The sequence below is a fragment of the Octopus bimaculoides genome, chromosome 1, assembly GCF_046866305.1.
Source record: "Octopus bimaculoides isolate indiv1 chromosome 1, ASM4686630v1, whole genome shotgun sequence".
NCBI classification, from domain to species: domain Eukaryota; kingdom Metazoa; phylum Mollusca; class Cephalopoda; order Octopoda; family Octopodidae; genus Octopus; species Octopus bimaculoides.
Window position 1 is genome coordinate 146,063,032 of NC_142928.1, and position 7,594 is coordinate 146,070,625.

Sequence of the window (7,594 nt, forward strand, 5' to 3'; positions counted from 1 at the left end):
TGTTACATTCCCAAAACCCCTCGCAATAGGTAAAAATCCGCGAAGTAGAAACTACTGTACTCTTTTACCTCTTTTACTTGTTTCAGTCAATTTGACTGTGGCTATGCTGGAGCACCACCTTTAGTCGAGCAAATCAACCCCAGGACTTATTCTTTGTAAGCCTAGTACTTATTCTATTGCCGAACCGATAAGTTACGGGGACGTAAACACACCAGCATCGGTTGTAAAGTGACATTGGGGGGACAAACACAAACACATAAACATATACTCACACACGTATATATATCTATACATATATACGACGGTCGTCTTTCAGTTTCCGTCTGTCAAATCCACTCACAAGGTTTTGGTCGGCCCGAGGCTATAATAGAAGACACTTGCCCAAGGTGTCACGCAGTAGGACTGAACCCGGAATCATGTGGTTCGTAAGCAAGCTACTTACCACGCAGCCACTCCAGCGCCTAATACATTATATTTTTTAATCATTTTTATAATTTACCTATTTTTATCAATAATATTATTACGCTTAGATTTTCTTTTCGTTTTGTACCTACATGTCGTGTGTGTCACACTTACTTCAAAGTAAGAATAAAAAGGTTGAAGCGAGAGGTACAAAAAAAGAAGAGAAATAAAAGGTGTTAAGCAAAGGAGGTATGCTTGAAGTGAGTGGCAAAGCGAAAGAGAGGGGAGAGACGGAAGCAGAGGAAGCATAGTTGAAGTGAGAGGCAAAGTGACAAAGAGGAGGAAGTAAGGAGTGAGAGAGAGAGAGAGAGAAGGGAGATTGATAGCACTGAGAGGTAAGAGAAATATTACGCGTTAAACGCAGGAGGACATTTAGAAGGAAGGAGACATGGAGAAGGGAGAGGGAGAAGGAGGGGAAAAGAGAGTGATTTAGCGAGATAGATTGAGTGAAGGAAGGGAGTGGATAGAGAATAATAGTGAAGGAGAATGGAACCATTCTCACACAGAAAACGTTAGAAAACTTTTCGTTCAAGACGATATATGATAAAACCATTGAAAATATGGAAACTGCAAAAGGAAATGTTACCTATCTATCTATCTATCTATCTATCTATCTATCTGGACAGACGGTAGACGTGTCGGCTCCGTAAGTTTTGACTTTTTCATGTTTTAAAAAGTTTGTTTGTAAAGTTTATTTTATATAGAAAGTTGTATAACAACTTGTATACTCTCTGGTGCAAGTTTTTTGCGACGGAAATCTGCCCTGTGTGGCACATTTCCAGGATATAAAAACCAATTTCGGCTTTCTAGCCATTTTTTTTGAGACGATGGCGTCTTGTAGCCATGAAAATTTTTGTGAAACGAACGCTGCATTCTGCAGTGTTTCGTTCGAAAAAGAATTTCCTAGTCTTCCTTCCTCACAGTTAAAGGAGAGAATGAAGAAAAAGAAAAACTCTGCTGCTACAGCAGTCTTGCCTGCCAACGTAACCAGTGACAACAACAACAACAACAACAGCAGCAGCAGCAGCAGCAACAACAAGGACACAAATGTCCTTGCTAACAAAACCACTGTCCTCACCACTGATACCACCACTACCGCCACCACCACCACAACGAACTTTGCCGAGGCTTTGAAGCCTAGGAAAAGAATTTTGAATATATCGAAAGAGAAATTACTTGCATGCAAAAGCATGCTAAGTAAAAAGGACGTTACAGTCCATCTTCAAACGCCCGCGGACTTTAAGATAAACATCGATAAAAAAACAGAACCATTAATTTAAAGACAAAGACAGTGGAAACATTCACCCAAGAAAATGTTGAGAGGTGCTTACAGCCGATTTGGTCTTACAAAACTTACATAACGAGAGGTTTGAAATTCGGAACGATAGAGGTAAGACTAGACAGCGAGCAGCGAGCGAAGGACCTCTCCACTAAGTCATTACAACATGAGAACCTGCTCATGATCCCTACGTACCTTGGTCGTAGGGTTACGAAAATAAAAATTTCGAATGTGCCTCCTGAAATTGAGGAAGAATGGCTGGTATCTGCCATATGTCTAGGCATAGAGGAGGAGATAAACATATTAGAAGCATCTGTCGTTTGCAATCAAAACTGGATTGGCCAGGAATTTCAACTCCTGGTACAAATTGATCCAGCAAACCGGGAAAAAATTCCACATAGAATCCAATTAACTGAGGATTCAACTTTTCATGTTTTCGTCGAAGGCAGAAGGCGAGTTTGCTACGTTTGTAGTAGCAAAACTCACCTTCAAAAAACATGCCCAGTAGCCCAGAAGAAAAGGCAACAACAACGGCAACAATACAAAGAAAAACAACAACAACAACAACAACAACCACAAGAAAAAAACAGCATTACTGCCTACACCGCCATATGCACAACTGGTCAAGCAGTTGTACAACGAAATGGAAAAACGCCAGCAGCTAGCAACACAGCCGAACCAAACAACAACACCACCAGTACCACCAAGAACAGAATCAGCACCATCACCACCACCAACACCAACACCAACAACCCCACAAGAAGGGAACACGAAAAAGACTCCCACCCTACCCCCAAAAACCAAAACACCACATCCCAACTGTCACGAAACAGCACCAACACCACCAACAACAAAATCAACCCACACAAAAATAGACCCCCACACCCTTCCCCTCCCACCCTCCGATTCCTCCGACATGTCAGATGAAGATGACACAGAGGCTTGGCAAGTGGCCACGGGGGGAAGAAGAAAAAGGGGGAAGAAAAGAACGGAAAAACAAACAGACAAAGCGGGGAGGTTTACCAGCCCCGAAACCAACACATCCACAGAAACCAAAAACACCAACACAAACGCACCAACACAGAACCCCACAACAAGTTTGACAGCGATAAACACAAACAATCCAGACCTAATGAAATTCATTAGGTCAAACACTAACATAACAGATAATGACACGAAAACAAGCAATCACCCACGCACAACACCACCACAAAACATCAAAATCATACATGTAACACGGAGCACATACAATACACTGAAATCTCTCTACCCGGATACAGTAGGGAGATTCCAGAAATATTCATAAAAAAAACTATACAAAAACCTTCTGAGAGAAGGTTGTGAGGCCAAGAGCCAAGAACTTTCGGACAGTAAGTAACTCTCTCTCTCTCCTTTCGTGTGTAAAACACAAATTTTGATAGAATCATGGTGAAGATTGGCTGTGTGAATGTGCGTGGCTTGGGGTCGCCTTGGAAACAAGGGTACCTCTTAAATGACATCAAGTCACACAATTTGGATATCATAGCCATTAGTGAGACCAGACTCCATGAACTGCGGGCCCTAAAGTCCATGTTTGGCGGACAGTTTAACATTTATTTTTCTCCCTGTCTGCCGAGGATGGGCGGTAGTGGCACGGCGGTTCTTTTTCGCAAGAGTCTGGATCTCTAAGTAAAGACGATATTTACGGACCCGGAGGGTAGACTGGTTGTCCTAGATGTGGGCGGCAGCGATGGAAGCGCTTTTCGGTTGCTGGCAGTTTATGTGCCTCCTTTAACAGGTCGGTCAGACTTCTTTCGACGTCTAGAAGTATTCCTGGGAACGTCTCGTCCCTTACTTTTAGTGGGGGATTGGAATGCTACCTTGGACACGCATCTAGACTACGTAGGGAGTGACAAAACTAGAAGGGGATGCAGAGGCCTCATAGACCTGCTCAGACGCTTCCAGTTGTCTGACAGGTACCGACTCGACCACCCAAATGTGCCAACGTGGACTTGGAGCAACCGCATTGGGTCGTCGAGATCGTATCTAGATAGGATAGTGTGTAGGACAAGAGATAGAGATAGTTTAGGATGTCCACAGTTCCACATAGTCAGCTACACGGATCACAAACTTGTGACGTGTACGCTAGACTTAGATAAGGCACATAGGCAGGGTCCCGGTTACTGGAAACTAAACGCGTCTTTCCCGTCGAGACAGGTTTTCAGAGACCGGATTAGCACGTTAGTAAAGAGGGCTTTGACGGGAGCCATCGTCAACAACAAATGGTGGTTTGCCCTCAAGAGAGCAGTAAGGGCGGAAGCAATAAGGTATAGCAGGGCACTAGCTGTAGAGAGGAACAGAGTAGAGGGGGAGCTAGTGATAAAGTTAGAAGAGGCATTGCGAAGTGGCATCGCATCCGACGTTTTAGCGGCGAGGTTGGCCCTCGACCAACACTTCAATGCTAAACACGAAGGGTGTGCTGTCAGGGCAAGGATGCGTGCTCTGAGGAATGAAGGTGTTGGAGCCGCACGAGAAGCCCGGGTGGCGGAGGCGCAGCGGGGTAACAAAGCCACCATCCGGTCTCTGGTAGACGAACAGGGGCGCGAATTGCTCGAGCCGAGCAAGATGTGCGAGGCGTTTCAGCGGCATTTTGCCCGACTGTTCGGGAGGAGTGGCGAGCGAGAAGACAGGGTGGACTTTAGTGCCTACCTGCACAGGTTGCCACGACTCTCGGCAAGAGAGGCGGAGTGCTGCGAAGGAGTCATCACGGCGGAGGAGGTGAGGGATGCGATGGCGGGTTGCTCGACGGACAAATCTCCGGGTTTGGATGGTCTGCCATACGAGCTTTACAACTGTATGCCAGACTTGTTTGGAGACGTCTTGGCGGCCGTGTACTGCAACTGGCAGCAGAACGGGAGCATTCCCGGTTTTGTGAGCCGAGAAGCGGTAACGCTGCTGAAGAAATTTTGGCCAAGGTGTTAGCCAAGCAGTTGGCGCTTGTCATCGAGAAACTGGTCGGCACGGAGCAGACGTGCGCCGTGCCGGGCCGGAGCATCCATGACAACCTCCATCTGATGCGCTACATCATAGAGAGGGTAGTTAAGGAACCTGGCATGGGTGGGGCCCTGATCAATTTGGATCAATCCAAAGCTTTCGATAGGGTAGACCATCGATACTTGGAGGCCGTCCTCGAAGCGGCCGGCTTCGGTCCCGTTTTCCGCGGCTGGATGGCTGCCTTGTACACAGGCATCCGTTCGGTTGTTCGCGTCAATGGACGTCTATCGGGACACTTCGACATTGCACGTTCGGTTCGTCAGGGATGCCCCCTGTCGCCGCTCCTGTACGTATTGACTCTCGAGCCACTACTGCGGAAGCTGGCGACGCTGAGGGGCATCCAGCGAGAATTGGGGTGCGGGACGAGCGTGTCGACATACGCGGACGACGTCACCGTCATAGCGTCTAGCCACGAGCACATCGAGCTTGTCGGCGAGACGCTGAACACTACGAAGCGGTGACGGGAGCGAAAATCAACCGGGATGAGTCGGTGGGTTTGCTGCTCGGCACCTGGAGAAGCAAGCCCATACCGTCCGGCAGCGCCTCAGTAGTGGGACGCTAGATGGACGGTCCGGTCAAGTTGCTCGGAGTCTGGTTCGGTCCGGACCTGCAAACGGAGAAGAACTGGGACGAGATAACGAGTAGGGTGGCCACTCTCTGCCGGCAATGGCCCGAGAGGAAGCTGTCCCTAAAAGGTCGGGCGGAGGTGGCGAACGCGTACATCACGTCCGTCATCGAATACCGCCTGACCGTCGTGCCTTGTCCCGATCGCGCCATCACCGAAATGGAGCGCATCCTCTTCCGCTTTTTGTGGAAAGGAAGCGTTCCGATGGTGAGGCGATCCGTTTGTTGCCAACACCCGCTGAAAGGAGGGCTGGGCATGCCGTGGTTGATGATGCGCAGACATGCGCTGAGACTGCAACATCTCCGGCTCTACGTAGACGACGGTGAGCAGGTGTGGTCGCCGTTTGTGCGACGCGCTTTCCCGCAGCTCGTCTCCATGACCGAGCTGCAGTCGTGGATCAAAAAGAGGCCGAGGAATGGCGAATGGCACCGTGAGTGTCGCGTTGCTCTGCAACAACTTTGCCGTCCCGGGTCGACCTTGAGCGGCTGCATCACAACGAAGTCATTCTATAGGGGATTAGTGGAGGGCAGGTACGACGACGATCTCGGGGCGAACCTGGGCGTCGACGAGGAATACCTGACCCGCCTGTTCAGGACGACTTTCGGGCCGGGACCTATGGACAACTTCCAGAGATCCCTGGCCTGGCAGTGTTACCGAGAGGCGCTACCCGTTCGGAATAAGCTCTATAGACACGGCTCGCGAAATGCAGGGCCGACCTGCCCGAGATGCGGTCAGAGCGATGAAACCGTTCTGCACGCACTCGTGCAGTGTCCAACCATTTCAGAGCTGTGGGCTTATGTCGAACGACTGCTGTCACGCGTGGGACGAGTCGGTTTATCAACCGAGTCTATCGTCAATATCGTCACGCCTCCTTCCTTTAAACGGGAAGGAAGAGCTGTATTTATCGTACTTGTGGCTATGGCGAAAGAATGCATCTGGTGGACGCGTTTGAAAGGATTAGAGACAAATACTTTCCTCTCTGGTCAATCTCTCATCAACTTTTTCAAGTATCACTTGAAAAGGAAGGTGAGAGTAGAGAGGCAAGTGTTGTCTAGCAAATGTTTCGAAAAAAGATGGATACATGTAGCAAGAATGGCACGTATAAATGACGAAGCTACCTTGACCATGATTCTGTAAAACGTTTTAAAATTTTGTAAACAGAGATTTAGTTACGTTTCTTGCATAAATAAAAGGAATTTTATTTAACAAACTGTGACACTAAGGACCGAGGTTACCGTGGTCTTTTCTTAGGTTTTTCTTTCCACGGATAACCTCCCCATTTATTGGGAATTTTCTGTATTATTTCGTATTTTGTGTAAATACCCCAAACGTTTTGCGATGTATTTTTTTTCATCGTTGTCCCCACTTTTGTTTTTTTTTTCTGCTTTGTTTTCGCCCCCCTCGAAAAGAAAAACTCTACATTTGTATTTTGTCCCCTCTATGTTGAGCCCTGTGTGGCTAATAAAGAAACATATCTATCTATCAATCTATCTATCTATCTATCTATCTATCTATCTATCTATCTATCTATCTATCTGACAGTTATTCAGTCTATCTGCTTCTCTCTCTCTAACACACAATCTCTCTCCTTCTGTCTGTCACTCTCGCACTCTCAGCAAATAGCTATAGATGTTACTGTTACTTTTCTATAGTTGAAGGGAGAGATAAAATGTTTATCAGTATTTTCAGAGTAGACTGATGCATACTTCGAAAGAAAAGTATATACAGCGATCGAAAGAAAAGTGGATACATAGATGCATACACATATTGTTAAATTAAAAGTTGGAGAGCGGAAGGACACAGAGAAAGTGAGAGTGACAGTAGATACATAGATCGAAAGAAAAGTTTATACATAGACACATTGTTAAATCAAAGACATATAATTACAGCAAATATCGGATGTCACTTTCACTTTTCATTACCACACGGGGATAAAATTATCTCGCAAGTAGCTTAGCACTCCACAGAGATGCATACCGTTAACGTAGTTCTATGGTAGATTCAGCCTCACACAGAATATGACAAGGCTGTCCCCTTTCAATTACAGCTACAACTCATTTTGGCCAGCTGAGTGGACTGGAGCAACATAAACCTTCAAGCAGTTAGAAGAAGACGAAAAAAGATATAGTAACAGGAAAATCTTTTTAGTCGTTTGGGTCACTATGGGTGTTAATCCGGTCCTAACAGCGGCATTT

The 7,594-nt window shown here is 46.7% G+C and overlaps 1 long non-coding RNA gene across 1 annotated transcript in view; it reads left to right on the forward strand.

Annotated features, from left to right (window-relative positions):
* The first annotated feature begins 754 nt into the window (after positions 1–754).
* Positions 755–7,594, forward strand: part of LOC149137784 (uncharacterized) — a 26,574-nt gene continuing 19,734 nt past the window's right edge. Inside the window, exon 1 of the long non-coding RNA XR_016243568.1 lies at positions 755–1,108. This is a non-coding gene — a long non-coding RNA (uncharacterized LOC149137784). The remainder of the gene's footprint in view (positions 1,109–7,594) is intronic.